This window comes from Canis lupus, chromosome 21, assembly GCF_048164855.1.
Source record: "Canis lupus baileyi chromosome 21, mCanLup2.hap1, whole genome shotgun sequence".
NCBI lineage: Eukaryota > Metazoa > Chordata > Mammalia > Carnivora > Canidae > Canis > Canis lupus.
This window is the reverse complement of record NC_132858.1, coordinates 29098289-29117414: the sequence shown is the minus strand read 5'-3', so window position 1 is coordinate 29117414 and position 19126 is coordinate 29098289.

Here is a 19126-nt window from a genome sequence, read left to right as displayed (position 1 = left end):
GAGATAATGATTTCAATGGATGGTCAAGGTCTTCGAAGGTGCTAGAGTTCATAGCAAAGATATCTACGTAAAACCTATAAGGATGGATTTCTGGAAATGGGTCCAACGTTTGATAAAAATGGTTTTTCAAGTGAAATTTTACTAAACACCCTTTCTAGGAAGAAGGTTCTTAAGAAGAAGTAGACTAAGTAACATTCAGCTTTCTTCCTCAGCTCTCTAGAGATTGCTCATTAAGCTTATGTACTAAATAGTCACAGAAACTATGCATGTGCTCAGTAGTATGGACTGGTTTCTCTCTTTCTATTCTTCAGCTCGCAAACAACAGAAACTAAACCTGGGCCCCCAAAGGATATGACTTAACGGAAGAAATAAGCCATACAGCAAATGGTTGATGGTGGTGAGCCCCCATCCATCAGGTAGGAAATAGTAATTTATGCTAACCTGAAAAACATCTGAGTTGGTATTTGCTTCCTCTAGTTGATCATTCTTTTTTTTTTTTTTTTTTTTGCCTGGAATGTCACCCGAAATGTGCTGAATGTCCTATCATGTTATCCCATGCAAAGTAAACTCACTTTTCAGGGAACATATGAAGCAATGATAGCTATAGGAGTCAGTAGTCTCACCATATTCGTGTCACCCAAGGAAATAGATTCGCGTAACAATAGAATGGCTAGGGAGACTCATGTAAGCTTGAAGATGGAGATATGCTTTATAATGTTGGGATGCTCTGGTATAGGGTGTGTAGAATACAGTTAAATATGTGTACATGGGTCTAGAAGCCAAAGTACAGAAATAGAGGTCATTCCATTTATCATTACCCATAATTACCAATTAATGACATTTTAGTTTTCAGGTGACTTTGAGTCCTAGAAACACAGATATCTTAATGCTCAAAGTATGAATGCTTCCACCAGAGAACCAAACACTATTGTAGAACACAGATTTTTCTATTAATTTGAAGTTAAGTGCTCGACATAGCCATGTCAGTCTTCTCTTGTCAGTGGGTAGGAGAGAAAATAGGAAGTTGTGAGTTTGTTTGGCTTATCTAATAAGAGAAAATAAGATGCTGATAAGCAAAGGGACATGAAGGAGTCTAGAAACAATCCGGATGATCCTTATTGGTGCTATCTTATGCTGCTCCAATTACTATTAACAGTTAATGTGAGGACACAGTAAGCATATGTAGGAAGCAACAACACAGGCTTAGTTAGACCACTCATAAATCAAGTTATGGTCCCTCAACCTGTTAATAAAATCGAAATGGCTACATTGTCTAAAAATTAGCAACTGTGTGAGGTTGCTTGACTATTTCTTCTTTACTGGGTGATGTGGCTAAATGCCGTGGGTGACTTTGCACATAAATAGGCCAAGTAGGCACTCTCCATCTGTGGAATACAGTTGTTCAGGGCAAATAGCTCTGTTGGAAAGCCTCGGCCATTCTTAGTTCTTGGAAACAATATTAGGGTCATTTCTTCCCTGCCTACCTGACATGGTGTGTTCCAGAGAGAGAGGCAGGCTTTGACACCAGAGACATTCTCTCACCCTTTCTTTTATATGACTTGTCAAAAGGCTAAGGTAAAGTGAAAAATCGACCAGCCAGCAATGGGGTGAAAAATGAGCTTGGGGGTTATGAGTTTCAATGGACTCTGATGATATCCAGGGGACATTTTCATTATGTGATAGTTGAATGGGGGGGAAAGTGGGTGCCTTTTCCTTTTGAAAAAATAAATGGCTTATAATGTTTCCTTTCTATTCCCTGGATAAGAATCTCAGGCTCTTTCAGTATTTGGGTAATGCCTTTGAGACTACTGGGGATTATTATTACTCTAGGGAGATAGATCAGAGAGTTTATTTCTTTGGTGGGTAGTTTCTGTTCTGTGGCACCTCCAGCAGGGAAGAACCTTCAGTTCCACACAACATTCAGTATTGGGTAAAATGAGAACCCAGTTGTAAGTCAATCTCTACCTTCTACTGGATGCTAAGAAGAAATGAGACACTCCCACACAGCTACTTTATACAAATATCCTTCTGTTATTCCACCCATTCATCTAAATAGCCACTGAGCCAGCCTCTGTAATGAAATATACTTATTTCTTAAGAAATTACAATGCATCCATAATAATATGAACTTTTGTTGGAAATATGAGAAACAGGATAGTAAATCATGTAAAAAAAATCTGAGCTGTCAAAGAAAACAGACACATCTACTCCCAACACTATCTTTGTGAAAGTGGAAAATGAAGTTCCCAAGTGATTTTTTTTCAAGACAGAGATGCCTATAATTTTATGGCAGCCTTGAGCAAGCCTCAGAGTGGGTAAACATCAGAGCCAGAGCTAAGAACCATGCCATCCAACCCGAAGACAGTATGTCTGCTCTTTCTGAAATTATAATCCAACTGTGGAGGGGGACCTGACATAAGTGAGACAAATCGAAGTAATGAGGTGATACAGTGTCTCTGTAATCAGTATCACTTAGGGTGTCACTTGTTTGGAATCATATGTACTTATATAATTATAGCTATATGAATTATATATGTGTAAAATAAGGGTAAATGGGGTGTGGACTGGTTTTGGAATAATCAGGAAAGCTTCTAAGGAGGTATGAGTATGGAAATATGTGGTTTGAGCCATGACGGTGCATAGGATTTAGATACTGGAGAGACCTTTGATAAAATGAGTATGAAGTTGTTTCAGTGGAGCTATCAGTCGGGTGGATGGATGGACCTTTCTTGCTGCATCAGAAGGTCAGAACTGGCAACAGGGATATTTTGACAAACTTCACACCCTTGATCCCTTAGTTAGGGTAACTAACACCCTTAGTTAGGGTAACTAACTATGAGGTGTTTTGTTTTCTTTTTTCTTTTTGTTTTTGTCTAGTTGTTTCCTTTTGGTTTGAATCTCCCCCGTTTTTGTTTTGTTGTTGCTCATTTGTGTTCTTTTGGTTTGAACTTCCTTTTGTTTTCCTGAGCTGCAGGAAATAGGGTGTCCTTGCACCAACTTTCTACCTTAGGATCTTCCTTGAAGAGAGCTCCGCGGTGTCTCAGGGCAGTGAGGAAGAGTTCAAACTCTAAATGGAAAGCAGCCCCCGTCCTTCTGGTGTTAGTGTATAGCTCCTTCCAATGCAGCTGGCTTGCTGTTTCTCACTCAGCTTTCTTAAAAATGTTATTGGCAAACTGTAACCGCTTTTGCCCTTGTTGATCTGCATGGTGGACCTCTCCTAATTCCTAAGCTGCAAATTAAATGCTTGAGGATGAACAGAGATCAGATTAGAAACTTCACACTTCACGGAGACCAGCTCAGCAGGAGCAGTCAGACTGTTAAGCCATCCTGAAGGAGTGGAAACAGGCTGCTCTTGTCTGGAAGCCCATTAAAGCAGTAGCTGGAAGAGCTGTAATGCGATATTAAAGCTAATTTCCTACAGGCTGAGAGGTGCCTCGGACACAATAAATAATAATAATAACATTATACTGTGTTGTCAAAACATGCTTTATACGGACATTGATGTGACTTATTATTTAAAAAGAATAGTGTTGGCTGTAATCTCATTGACATTTACCAGAGCTTTATGAAATGGAATTAATATTACAATAGGATAATTTCCTAAGGGGTTTTAATGCAACAAGAGACTGTTTATGCCAAAGTCTAAATTGTCTTGAGATATAATTACTCATAATGCACTTCTGAGCTGTTCCTGTGATACATCTTGTTAGTGAAATCACCTGTCTTAGAAAATATAAAATAGGTGAAAAAGTAGCAGTTGGAGAGTCCAAAAGTTAATTAAAAAAAAATACTGATTTGTTGGGGCGCCTGGTTAGCTTAGTTGGTTGACTGGCCGACTCTTGATTTCAGCTCAAGTCATGATCTCAGGGTCCCTGCTCTGTGGGGAGTCTAGCTTCTCTCTCTCTCCCTCTGCCTCTCCCCTTGCTCATGCACTCTCTCTCCCTCTCTCTAAAATAAAATAAATAAATCTTAAAAACATTTAAAAAATACATTTGCTGATTTCTTAATTAAATAATGCATTTTTAAAAGAAGACACAAAATAATGTAGCTATTTTAATTGGCCATATGTGGACTTGGGAGCTCCTGTTCTCTATGCCTCACAGATATTGACATGACAAGACAAGATGTGATTGTAGCTAGAATGGGTTTATTCATGTCAAGAAAAATGAAGGTAAGTGGGTGGAAACGAGTAGTATTTTGGTAGGGAAAAGCAGGAGGATGTGGTACATGACCAAAGGTTAGCAATAACAAAGAAGGGAATCATGCAAATTAATGACTCAAGGGAATAATGTAGAAAAGGAGAAAACATGAATTTTGTAAATAACTCTGAGTAACTATAATTTATGTTTCAGGTAAGAGAAGGAGGAAACCAGAAAGGAACTAATGGGTATCTGGAGAAGCACACAATAAATTATGTAGTATGTGTTGGCACAAAATTAAGGGAAGAAGATTGTTTCAACCAGATGAGAATTCTCAACACTAATAAATGTTGAGAAAAGGTGAAGAGATACACATTTTAAATGGTTCAGTAATAAAGAGGCTTTCGTTGCTGTTGGTAAGAATAGAGGGCTCTGGTCCTAAGAGTTATGAGAGACATGGAGGGCCAAATCTCTTCTTTGCAGATATCCTCTAATTTTCCATGGCTACTTAACCAAAAAGGAGGGTCCATTCAAAATACTGGATGCCAGCACGGATGTTATGGTTTTCCCTAGGAGCATGGGGACCACATATGAAGCAGGGAATGCCAACATTCCTCGGTAGTAAATAGGCAGGGAATGAGACCAAAACTGAGAAGGTGTCCAAAGGTCATAGGCTGAAGAGAGCCATAAACTTAATGTCTGATAGCGATTTGGAATAGATGTTTTTCAGAATCAAAAATAACGGTGGGGCTTAAGGAATCAGACAGATGTTTGCCACAACAATTTTCGTTTTATTCCTTGATCCTTTTCTTGGATCATTTCATCATTATATGTGATTTTATTTTATTTTTAAAAGATTTTATTTATTTATTCATGAGAGACACACACAGAGAGAGAGAGAGAGAGAGAGAGAGAGAGAGAGACAGGCAGAGGGAGAGCCTCATGCAGGACTCAATCCCGGGACCCCGGGATCATGACCAATGACAGATGCTCAACCTCTGAGCCACCCAGGTGTCCCCATACGTGATTTTAATAACTGTTTATGGTTATTACTTCCAGTCTTATTTGTCCACCTATATTTTGCCTTTGAGCTTCAAACTCCTGTATCTAACTGCCTACAGAACATCTCTTAAATAATCATTAAACTCTAAAATTTCAGCCTGCAAAACTGAGGTCATAATCTGTCTCCTTCAAACCTGCTTCTCATTTCCCCCATCTCAATCGAAGTTATTTTAATTTATCTAGTTGGCCAGACAAGTAACCTAAAAATCATGTGTCTTTTTCTTGTTTCACCAATTTCTAATCAGCTCCCAAGTCTTGTTGCTTTTATTTACTAAATACCACTCAACTCCATTCACTTATTTTCATCTTCCTTGACATTACCCTGTTCTAGGCCACCATTACTTGTTGTCTGATATTTGCAACAACGGCTTAGTTGTCTGCCTATCACCAAACGTGGTTCTCGACAATTCATTCTGCCTCACAGAGGCAGAATGGTCATTTGAACATGCATAATTAATTTTGTCATTCTTCTTATTAAACCTCTTCAAAGTCTTTGGAGTGCTTTTAAAATTAGGTCCAATTGTATTAATCCAATTTGAAGATTCATAATCTGGACTTTGCTTATCTCTGCAGTATTATTTCATACTGCTCTTCCCCATGCTTCTCACTCCAGCCTCATTAGCCTTCATTCAGTTCCTCCAACTTACCAAGTTCCTTCCTGCCTCGGGGCCTGTGAATATAGTTTTCTCTCTGCCTAGAGCATTCTTACCTGTTTTGAGCCATGTTCTTATCTTTTTCTTGGGTAACTTCTACTCATTCTTTATTTTCTAGCTCAGAAGTTCCTTCTTTTGGTACGCCTTGTCATTTTTTTCTTGCTATCCAGGCATGACATACCAGGTAAAATGAACTGCTGTAAGTAGCCCTTTAGTAATGTGATGAGGTCTAGGGAGAGCATCCTATGGTCCTATGATTAGGATTCAGTCTTTTAGTGGGCCTATGCCTTTGAACTGTGAATTTAACGAGTGTTTCCACGTTCTTCTTCCTGCTTAGGTGGATCAGGATGGCTAGAGCAGGCTAGAGTTTATCTCCCTTCCCTGAAATAAATTAGGCTTTAAAAATACCACATCTTGTTAGGCTCTGAGTAACTAGTTTTCCCTCAGGACAGGCTTTGTTAAAGAACAATCCTCTGGCATATAGCAAAATGGTTCCTTCTCTCCTTCCCATGCTCAAACCACGAGGGAATTTTCTCAGATATTTACTATGAGAACCTGGTTGAGCTTCTGGAGGTAAATCACAATACTGGGGGAGAGGGTCCTTCTGAAATTTTTGACCCCATTAATCGTTCACACTGAGCTTACAGCGTTCTAATTTCCCACCCCAGTAACGGGTTCCCATTACAGTTTCTCACCCTAGTAACTGGTTCCCAATACAGTTTCCCACCCCAGTAACTGGTTCCCAATACAGTTTCCTGTGTTTGCCTGTTTCTCCAATCTTGGGAGCAGTGATTTCCCTGAGTCCTCCTCTCTCTTACAGATCCAAGAAGAGTTTTGATTTTTCAGTTATGTTCAGCGTTTTACTTGTTAGGACAGAGGGGTAACTTCCAAGCCCGTATATGCAGAATGGAAAACTAGTAGTTTCTTATTCTTTGTTTCCCTCAAGTTTGACTTAGGTGCCTCATTATATGTGTTTATAAATTTTTTTACTTTGATTTAAAAACAATAATTAGAAGAACTATGACATGCACAAAATATAAGATGACTCAATGTGTTCAATTTTCATATCTGTACCTTAAACTTTCCCTAAGAAGTTCCTCTCATGTTGTAGTATAGTTAGACTGATTTGCTTTTCTTCCATAGACTGTAAGAGGACATGAAGCATTTTGACTGTGTCATCAATGTATTTTCAGTATACTGCAATAATCAGAGAAGTTCTTCATAAATGGTGCTGAATGACTGAGTAACTGAAAGATAACAAACATAGTTGGATTTGGCAAAAACCTAGTAATACTTTAATCCATATTTGGCATTTCACAGCAGGCATGCTGCCATTTATCACTACCAATCCAAGGTAGGCATCCCTAACGTGCTACGTTACTCTTTGATTTTGAATCCAACTAGGATGTAACAGTCCATTTATATATGGAGCCACTACCACCCAACAGGAATTGCTATATGGCATAAAACTTATTTTTCTTCCATGTTCTGGACTATACAGACTAAATCTAAATGGGTGACAATGTTCTTAAACTTCCCCTAGGTTCATGGTTTTTGTGCTATGTTGACATCTTCATACTGTTTTTGGAAACATAAAAAAGCTGCTGCTTACAAAAGCATGATCTAGATTCTAAAAAAAATAATTCTAAAAAAGGCCAAAATGCTCCCGATGAGGTTGGATGGCAAATCCTGGTATCCAGACTTGGTCTTAATTGGCAAAAATTGGAATGGAAACAGGTTATTAAAATGTTTGTTCATCAAACACGCTCATGCCAAAGAGATTTATTAGTTATTCACTGTGTGTTTAAAGCTGTGCTTTGGTTACTCTGGTGGATCAAGCATAATCATTGTCTTTGAAGAGCTCAGTCTACCCAAAAGAAAGTCATATAAGAGATTAGTTACAATAATACATATACATATATATACTATAAATGAGTGATATGCAAAGTCCCATGAGACTAAATAGAGCCAGTTAATACTGTCGTGAGTCACATCTCTAAGAACAAGATCTTAGGGCTTTTCTGTAGTCTAACACAACACCCTGGCCATTCATCTGGGCTCCTCTTCCCTCCAAAGACTGGTTTCTTCCTGCCCCTTTTCTTAAAACTCCAAAACTTCATTCTATTCCTGACTTTCAAATAATGACTTTATTTTTTTTATTAGACTAAGAAAATAAAAGTATGTAGAAAAGGACTTCCAGAAGTTTTATCTACCTACTGCTCCAGTGCCCTATGATCCCCTATGATCTATCAGATCCAGTTCCCTACCACTGCCCCCTGCCATGCTTACACCACTCTAGTCACATAGGCCTCTTCAATACTCCTCCAACTAACCGGGCATATATTCCTGCCTCAGGGCTTTTGCACTTGCTGTTTCCTCTGCCCCAAACTCTCCCTAGATATCTGAAGAAATTGCTCTCTCACATTGCTAAGGTCACAGCTACCTTATGTCTGAAGTCTGCCCTGGCTATTCTATATAATACTGTATTATCTTCTCACTCCTCAATGTTGCTTTATTTTTCTTTTAAGATTTTATTTATTTATTCATGAGAGAGAGAGAGAGAGAGGCAGAGACACAGGCAGAGGGAGAATCAGGCTCCATGCTGGGAGCCAGATGTGGGACTCGATCCCGGGACTCTAGGATCAGGCCCTATGCCGAAGGCAGGCACTAAACCGCTGAGCCACCCAGGGATCCCCTATTTTCTCCATACTTATTACTCCTAAACACAGCCTACATTGTCTATTTTGTTTACTGTCTCTGTCCCTCCACTAAAAATAACTTTCATAAGGACAGAAACATTAACAGTTTTGTTCATTCATACCTTCCTAAGCATAAATGGTGTCCTTCACTGATAGTTTTTTCATTGCTTAGAACAGAGCCTATCACATATTATATACTCAATAAACATTGTTGAGTAAAATAATGTGTTGAAAGAGTGGGAGTTAGCACATAAATTATGTTCAACAAACAATATTCCCCAGAGAAATTAACACTAGGTAAAGAAATAAATTAACATAAGATAGTTCCATATAGTGAAGAGAGAATACCCAAAGGTCATAATACAACCTTTAAGACTGGGTCTCATGCCTTATAATCTTTGTAGTCTAGTATCTACCATAATGTCTGGTAAACAGTAGATAGGCACTGAATAAATAACTGAAAAATAAATATCACCCATTAAATCTATTAAGTCCATTCAGATCTGTTAAATCACCTTGAATATTTAATACTATGGGGCAGTCTTTTAATAAATATTCTGTGAAAGGCATGTCATACAACTTTCTGCACAGTATGATTCCCACATGTAAAAGAATATGTTTACAATAACTTTAGGCATAGAAGACTAGATGGCTAAATTTCAGAAACTATACCAGTGTTTATCTATAGGTTATGACATGAGGATGAGTCATCTTATATTTTGTGCATGTCATAGTTCTTCTAATTATTGTTTTTAAATCAAAGTAAAAAATTTTATAAAATTACATGATGTTACTAAAATAGGAATGGGAAAAGTAACAGAAAAAGGCAGCAATTAGTTATCTGGTGTCCAAGACTACCTTTTCACATTAGTGCAGCTTTATGAGCCATTCAAATGGTTGGTATTTATGTGTGGTGCACAAAGGCTGAGCTGCCATCAGCAGTTTTCAGAATGTCACTTGAACTTCTGTCAGGTAACAGGATATTCATTCATCTTCATCAGCTATAAATTTGGAATCCCAATTCAATTTAAAAATATTTATTGAGCTCTTAATATGTGCCAGGCACTCTGCTAAGGCACTAAAGCCACAAAGGGAAACAAGACACAGTCCATGACCTCAAGGTTTTCCATCTAGACCGACGACAGACATGTTTAAAAACAAAGGCAAAACAAACACAAGCAAATAAACAAAACCCACCAAATTCAGTGTGATGGTTATAAGGAAATCTCTGTGAGGGCAGGGACCATATCTGTTTTATCTACTTTGCCTCCTTTGTGCCAAACACAGTACCCAAAATGCAGAAGGCAACCAACAGCTATGTGTTCAATTTTAAGTTTAGGAGTGAAACTCGAGAATTAGTCTCAAGGCATGTGGTATTGTGAATTCGAATGCCTTCTTCAAATGAAATATTGGTTTCTAGCCTTTCTTAGAAGCTGTTCTATGAATGTTAGAAATTAGGTCTGGTTTCCATGGGCTGTTCTTATATTTGAAAAGTAAAGTCTCACTAGTTGCATGCCTTATTCAGCAGGAATGGGAGAGTAACTACAGGTAGGAAACTTCTTTGAAGACTTGCATATAGCCTAGACATCCTCTTTCACTACCCATTACATCATAGCACCAGGGGGGCAACAGGAATAAACATAGAAGTGAGACAATATGGATTCTGAGTCAGAAAAACCACATGGCTGTGGATTTTAAGCACAGCATCTAATATTTAGCAGGATGACCTAGAGTAAATGGCTTAATCTTGCTGAGTCTTTTTAATCTTTAAAAATGAAGGTGGTGGATGCATCTCAGAATTATTATGGAAATGAAAGGAAATAATATGTGAAAGTTTCAGTGAAAATTAGGGATAAGAAGTATGGTATATTAATTTGTTGGGGCTACTATAACAAAGTACCACAGATTGGATGGCTTAAACAAAGAGAAATTTGTTTTCTCATAATTCTGAGGACACAAGTCCAAAATCAAGGTGTTGGCAGAGTTAGTTTATTCTGAGTCCTCTCTCCTTGGCTTGTAGGCAGCTGCCTTCTCCCTGTGTCTTCACCTCATCTTCCGTCTGTTATCTGTGTTCTAATCTTTTTTTCTCATAAGGATGCTAGTCATATTGGATTAGGGCTGAGTCTAACGATCTCATTTTAATCGAAGTATCTCTTTGAAAACCCTATCCCCAAAGAGAGTTGCAATCTGGATACCAGGGGTTAGGACTTCTACATATGAAATTTGGTAGGAACGCAATTCAGCCCATGACATACGAGTTTCCTTTGCTTTTTCCCCATCACCGTTTTTGGATAGAGTTTTGATATTTGAATTTATTGAAAGCTTCTGACAAAATAATCCCCTCCTACCAGCACCACCAAAGGATATAGGCATAGCTTGGCAGGATGAAGGTTCTTCTTTGGGCTCTGCGATTGTTCTAGGATGTAGCCTGGGTTTAATGTATATGCATAATGATATTTTAGACCTGATGGGGAATGGAAAACTTTATCAGCTACTGAAAAATATTTTGTATGTTTATAGACAAACTTTTAAATGAGAAGAAATTGGAGTTCACACACCAGTTTCAGCTCATTTGACTACTCTTAAAACTTGATTCTCACTAACATGCTGTATAAACCAGAAACAGATGTAATAAAACTAAGTATATGAGTGCTCTATGTCGCAGGACTTACTGATTGTCCTGACCGAGCTCAGTTAGGTGCCATATTACCAGCGTCATTTTCTGTGCATAGTAAAATTGATATAAAGAACAGCTCAATAGAAGAGATACAGTCTGCAGTGAAGAGTTTATAACACTTGTCATAATGGATCTGTCAGAAGAAAAAATGTTTACAGTTCATTGCAGAATATAAAATGTTTGCTAAATCAGCAGTAAAAGTCGAAGCTCAGATAAATTTGCAGCAAGGGTAGCAACACAACACAGCATAACATAAATACACCCAGCAGGAGAGGAGGAGAAAAAAAAAAAAAAAGCAACAACTTAGTTCTGAGCAGGATTTGATTTATGTCATAAATAAATATAAGGGGTATTAGGAAGATTAGTGCATTAGAATGTTAACACAAATCAAGATGTCCTGTGCCAAGCGGGATTGCTTGCACAACAATAAACTGTGCCAATGCCAGGTAAGTTGCCGTAGCTTCTTACTGAGCTTTTCATTTCAAGCTGGGAAGTTTCTGCGTGTGGGGTAGCCATGTAATTATGGATAGTGGTGTTCGGATGTCCAACTGGAACTCAACCATGTGGACCATTGCCTGACCATTGACTCAGCTCTTCCCAGATAAGCTAAGAATTGGCTGGTTTTGAATTTTGAAAAGGGGAAAAAAGGCAGTAAAAGAAAGGTTAATGTTATTTTACGAAGCAACTCTTCTTTAGTAGGAAGAACTTATGAAATATATTTAAGAGTTCTGTCCCGACCCACAAGGTAACAGGAGAAGGCCTGGTAGTCATGCTAGTCCCTCATGACCGCCTCCCAGTGATGGAGCTCCGTGGATCAGGAGTCATCAACAGACCCAAGTTGGACAAATAAGACTGCCAGAATTTGGAATTGCTTATGAATGAGGCTGTCTCTGTGCCATTAAATCTATAATATGCATGCTCCCCTGTGAGACTGCACACCCTGCAGCCCTCCATCGGGCTGGAACAAGGGTATTTACTCATTCTCTCTGTTCCCAATCGCTGCTTCCTGACCATTCTTCCTCCTACCTTCATACAAATTCCCACTACTCAGCCTTGTCCTCACCTACATATTCTTGGGTCATTCCCTAATCCCTTGGAGATTTTAGCCTTTGGTTGACTGTTTCATTCTCCAACATTACCTCCATCATAGCTATGGATGATTTTAGTGCCAATCAAGATGAGAGTTCCATTATATTGGGCTTTAAATTCTTAGCCTTTTCTGAGCCAATAATTGTGTCCTCCGTCCTACATTAACTACTCTTCGCCAGAGCCATACCTTAGGTATAGTTGTGAGCTGTAAATACATCCCTTCTGTATTTTAAATTTTGGGAAATCCACATTTAGAATCCCATCTTTCCAAGTCACTCCTTGCAGCACGTGACTCTAGCAAATACTCCATCTTGCCAGGATCTTTAGTCTTTTTAATTTTAACTCCTTTGTAATGTCCTTCATTTTCCCTACCTTCTGTGTCTTCTCTTGGGGTTCTTGAACAGTTTGAGTTTCATGGCCTATCATTGTAATAACTCCCTCGCATGCACATACTTTCAATTATTTTGCTAATTTCTCATTTTATATATTCAGCTGACAAAAATCTACCCTTGATTATCTCGAATTCTCTTCCCACATCTTGACTAGACCTCACAGCTGAATTGAACAGGTTGGAAAAAAAAAAAAAAAGTATAACCATCCTACTTTGTCTTGCTGTAAAACCCTGGCCACTCTTCTTGGGTGGACTTTGGCATCTAGCCATCCTAACTACTTTTCTCTCCATTCACTCTCCCATGTCCTCAGATAAATTTGCAGTAAGGGTAGTAACCTTCTGTGAATTTATTTGCACCTTCTCTTTTTTCTTTAAACATCCAGCACCTCCTCTTCCCTCCTCCTTCTCAGAGGTCTGCTTGGTGTTCTGTTTCACTGAGAAAATAGAAACTGAGGAAAGAACTTCTTCCAGTTTCCACCCACTGACCTGCATCTTTGCCAATATATTTCTCCCATTCCTCCTATTAAAATGGAACAACTGCACTCCCTTCTGGATCCACACCTCCAACCATCCATTAGTCCCATCCCCTCTTGCCCACTAAGAACATTATTTCAATCATTCTCCTCTATTAGGATCATTCTTTCTCTACCAAGTCATTCTCCCAAGCCTAGCTTGCATCTTCAACAACAGCCGCAGCAATAGCAAAAGCCATTTCTCCTCTTGCTGTTGCTGCAATTCTGTGATCCTGCTCTTCTTACAGCAAATGTATCTATAACCAATGCTCTAATTCTTTTCCTCTCATTTTCTTTGGAATCATCCCTAATCAGGTTTTCCACACCACTCCACAAAACTGCTTCTGTAAACGTCAGCATTGACCTTCTTGTGACTAAATCCAACAGTGCTCATTCTAATGATCTGGTTATCAGAATTTGATGGAGTTGATTTCTGTGTCCTTAATTTTTAAATCTTTCTTCCAGTGGCTTATGGAGCAGCAGATACTCTTGATTCTCTCTTACATTACTGGCCTCTTGATTTCGGTGCCCTTTGCTAGTCCTGTCTAACAACTAAAATTCTCAGCTCTTATACTTCTCAAACTATATTCACTCTCTCTGGATCTTCTTTTCTTATCTAGACTCATGGCTTTGAATACCATTTATTTGCTGTTAAGCCTCAAATATGTATCGCTATCCCAAGCCTTCTCTTCTGAAATTCAGAGTCATATATCAAATTTCCTACTCATCTTCTCTACCTGGATTATAAATTATATCTCAGATTTAATGTGTCCAAATTAGAATTCCTGTATTCTTCCTCCTATGCCTTCCAAAGCCACGGCTCCCGTAGGATGGCAACTCCAGCCTTCCGAGTGCTGAGGCCAAAACATTTATGGAAAGAAAGTGCCAGTGACTGATTAGTGGCTTCTTTTATACTCAGGGACAACTGATGGATCAAATCTTGATCAAACCTTACCCTACTACACTAACTCATGAAATTTATGGGAGCATAACAGATCCAAGCTGGGTGAGATTCTGGCCATGGTTATCATGTACAGGACCAAGCACCTGTACCTCATTGCTGAGATTGTTTATCAAATGACTAACCAATATTTATGAGGTACAGCTGCACCTGTAAATGGGCACAAAGTCTAAAAGCTGTAAATGGGACCAGAGCTAATGGTTTCACTGAGCTGATGTCAACCTTTCTCACTCAGCTTCTCTTAGAACTTGTGCATCCCAAATGCAAAGTGATTGGGGGTTTTAGAAATTGCTCATGTGAGTCACAAGATTTCTGTTATGACGTTGTCATGAATTCTACATGGACTCCTATCATGCAGCCTTTCTTAAAGCTAAGTAAACATGATGCTTAATGAAACACTGTATTCAGTGAGTGTGACCATCAGTCTGAAACCAAGACCGATGCTTGGTCAATTGTGATGAGTGTTGCAGTTTAGAGTCACATTCAACTTGCTTCCTGTTCTCATTCTACAAATTCAGTCAACAATTCTGTTGGCTGAATTTTCAAAATATTTCAAAATCTGAAAAAAATTCTCACTCACATGCACTGCTCTAATCCTGATTCTAACCATAGATAGTTCTTTTCTAGATATGTAAGAGCCTTTTAATGGATGTCTGTGTTCGTTCCCTGTCCACCCACCTCTTTTCAAAACTGCAGGTAAAGTGTTTCTTTTAAGATGTGAGTCAGATCATGTCACTCTTCTGAGTATCCTCCCAAGGATTTTCTATCACACTCAAAGTAAAAGTCAAGTTCGTGCAGTGACCTGTAAGGTCCTACCTAGCCTTGCTACTGCTCTCTCCCAGATCCTGTCTCTTTTGCTCTCCCTGCAGATCTCTCTATTCCAGTCACACTGGCATCCTTGTCTTTTGCAAATAACTAGCACTCTCACCTTGAGGAATTTGCACCTGTACTTCTTCCTAGTAGAAGGTTCTTTCTCAGAATATCTGCATGACTTGTCCATTCACCTTCCCTCAGTCCTTACTCCTACCTCATCTTCTCAATGAAGCTTTCTTTGATCATCCTGTCTAAAATTATAGTTCTTCCTTGTCCCTATTTTTCTTCATACTTCTTAACCTCTGACATTATAAATAAATAATTTCTTTATTGCCTGTCTATTACTTGTTTTCCTATCTATTACCTAACTCTCTCTACTAGAATATAAACTCTAATAGGTATAAACAAAGCTTTTTCTTTGTTTTATTTGCTTCTGTATTTCTAGTGTCTAAGATGAGCCCAGGACTTGGTAGGTGGTCAATAAATACTAATTGAATAAAGTAGACAATGGACTATCAAAAATACCTGATGTAGTGGATACTCTGGTGCCCTTTACATGTCCCCTGTTTCGAGCCAGTGCACTTATCTCCTGCTGCTGGGAGTTCACTGTTAATGGCACTCAGGTAGTTTCTTCTCTCTGAAGATTGACCTCTGCCTACCAGGGCCTACCTGATTGGTTATACCTATCCCTAAGGAGGTAGCCCATAGCTATTGTCTGGTTACACAGTAGTATAAAAGGCTGCAACCTTTCTTCTCAAGGAAGGGCTGACTCTGGGGTACATTAATTGTTCAGACATGAAGATCAGATTGCAGGTAGTCTTCAGCTGAAAACATGACCTGACTTAGCATTTTTCTTCTCCCACCTGGTTTCTTCATTTCCCTCCCCTTAGTTTCCTCTTCTAACAAGTCACTTGAATTAGAGTTCTCGGGACGCCTGGGTGGCTCAGTTGTTGAGCATCTGCCTTTGGCTCAGGTCGTGATCCCAGAATCCTGGGACCGAGTCCCACATCGGGCTCCCACATGGATCCTGCTTCTCCCTCTGCCTGTGTGTCTGTCTCTCTGTGTCTCTCATGAATAGATAAATAAAATCTTAAAAAAAAAAAAAGAATTAGAGTTCTCATCTCAAACTCTACTTCTAGAGAATCCACCTAAGATTCCCCAAAAGAGGATGAGAATTTATAAGAAATAAGTTTAGATACCTTCTCTTCAGCCTACTTTTTGAAGAAAGATAGAGAAGGCAATAAAATGGAGAAGGTTACTTCTACAGAACATTTCTTTCTTTCTTTTTTTTTTATACAGAACATTTCAATGAGCACCTATTAAAAGAGACATATTATGTAAGCCTATGGTCTCTTGGCATGTAGGAAGGATAACATAAAATCTCTCAGACTTCCAATTTAGTTCTTGCCTTTCTTATATTACTTGGGGATCAAGGGAAATTTAACTACTGGCTTCAAGATGAGCTGTAAGATCTTAAACATTCTTATTAGACTCTCTAAGGCACATATGTAAAGTTTGGAATTAAAACAAAAGTTCTAGTTTTCAAGGCTAATGTGAGAATTACATAAGATCATGTAGGTGAAACTACATAATATAGTTCATGGCATGTGATCTATAGATCAATATGGATTTCCACTGGAGATTTAAGGGTAGAGGTAAGACATTATAGCAGATTCATAAAACTTTTGCTTAAATGTGTTTCTTTAAACCTGCTGCAGTCTGAGTCATTTAAGAACTAAATTCTAAGACATAGGTTAGTTTGAAATATATTTATTAAGGAGTTTTCTTGGGTTAGACACTCACAGAAGGGAATAAAACAGTATTGGGCAGGGGGACAAGTTATGTTGATATGTAGGTGCAATCCAGCCTTCACCAATCCTAAGGGAACTCTAGAGCTTGAATGACCCCTCAAATCTGTTCCCTGTTTGGCCCACATGGCCAAGCCTTTAGAGTCCCATGTTGTTCAGTCATTGACATGACCCACCATGAGAATGGGTGTGGCCTTGAGCTAAGCAGTAGTTTGCAGCTGAGTCAATCCCTGAAGGTGCTGCTGATAGCTGAAGGTAGGCTGCTTCCCAGGAGATGGGGTAAAAGGTTAAAAGTAGAGCATGAGATTGGTCGCCACAAATCCTAATACATTAGAAGAAAATGGAGACCTCTACTCTTTCATTCAGTCACTCACTCAAGAAATATCTATTGAGCCCTTATGTATTTGGCACTATGCTGGGGACTGGAGAGATAATGAGGAATAAAATTTGTCCTTGACCTTGAACAGTTGGTGGTCACTGTGGCAGAAGATTTGTATGTAAACAAATACGTACAAGCTGGTGAATGCCATTTCAGAAGTAAGAAAAAAGTGCTGTAGGAGCATAAAGGACAGAACAAACAACTCAGCAGGGGAATTTGGGGAACACTTCACCTTGGCTTCACCACTCATTTATGTCTAAGTAGCTGAGCTGTTTCTACACATAACTACAAAGAAATTGCTTGCATAATATATCACTTTCAATAGGTGCTCACTGAAACATTTTAAACTGTTGTTTAGAGCAAGGCTTTGTCTCCAGACAAATGTGTGCCCCAAACTATCCATTTAGCTTATGGCATATAGCAAATCAAGTTCTTGCTCAAAAATTACAGAGATTTAGGTGTCTGTGTCAAGGGATGTGTATTCTTTGACTTGGGGAAGTTTTAAATGGCTGAAGGTAGCTATTCTTAGAAAAAAAATAGTAAAAGACTCATTTGGGGGGAAAGAAAAGGAACCTGCACAACTTACTGTCACACTGGTTCAGCATGGTGTTCAGACATAAGTACTCAACAACTGAGTACAAAGTACTGATTCACTCAATAATCAAATGTATATTGAGGGCCCATAATGATTAAGAATTCATGGTATTATATATCTTTACATTCATTAAAAGCATAAGCCAAACACTAATGATGTGAGTCTTGAGACTATGATTTGGTCAGTCTGAACAACATATATTTTATTTTTTTTTTAACAGCGTATATTTTAATCACTAATACCCACTTATAATCTGAATTTTTGGAGATGCCCTAAAATAAAAACCTAAAGAATAAACCAGCTGAAAGTTGAAAGAAGCAGAAGAAAACTAGAGCCTGCTTTGGAAACTGGCCATGGAAAAGCATTGTGAGCCCACAAAGTAGGCTTTTTAATCACAGGGACCTGCAACTTGTTTCTTAACCTGTTTGAGCCTGGATTTTTTTTTTTTTATCTACTAGAAAAAAAAAATAGTATTCTCCCCAAAAATGCATTGTAATGTTTAAATAAGTTAATACATGTTAAGTGCTTGGCTCAGAGTAAGTACCCACAAATGTCAGTCCCTTTGATTTTCCATCCCTTGGAAATACTTTCTAAGAAAAATCACAATGGGAGATTACAGTGTTTAATAGGACCAGCTCCTTCAGTGAATGAAAACGACACTTTTATTTCAGGGTTCAGAAAGGTTAATGTCAATAGTTATTATAAATAACAATTTCATCAGTAATGGCCCATACTGTCATTTACATAAACGCTTGATAGTAAAAATGGCTTGTGTACATAGAAAACTTTGGGAGGCCTTATAAAACATTAGAAAGACAATGGGCATTGCTGCATGTAGACCTGAATTTTAATTTTAGCATCCCTGCAAACAAGCTGTGTGACCTTGTAGCAGTGGTTACTTAACCTCTCTGAGGTTCCATCAGTCACATAATATTGGGGATTAAATATACCAACTCCGTCGGATTTTTCTAAGGATTACCTAAAATAATATGCATTAACTGTTTGGTGTAGTTATAAGTTTTAGTCAGTAAATGAGCATAGAATCTTGCAGAATCCTCAACAATTTCACACCTGTCCTACCCTTTGGGTTCCCTTCTTCCACCTCTAATCTCCTTAGACGTCTGGCTCCTTCCTACTCCGTGTCATGAAAGTTTTGAAAATAATTTCTCTAATGGCGCCAACCTCCTTCACAGTTGGCTGTAAGCCCTTCCACTAAATTTTATTCCAGTTTATCAAACAGCACCCAGTACTGTGGCTAATAAGATAGAAATGGAGTTTCAGAACATAAACATTCATAGGATTGCAGATTGTTAGAGCAGGAAGGGACCTCAGAGATATCTATTCTCCT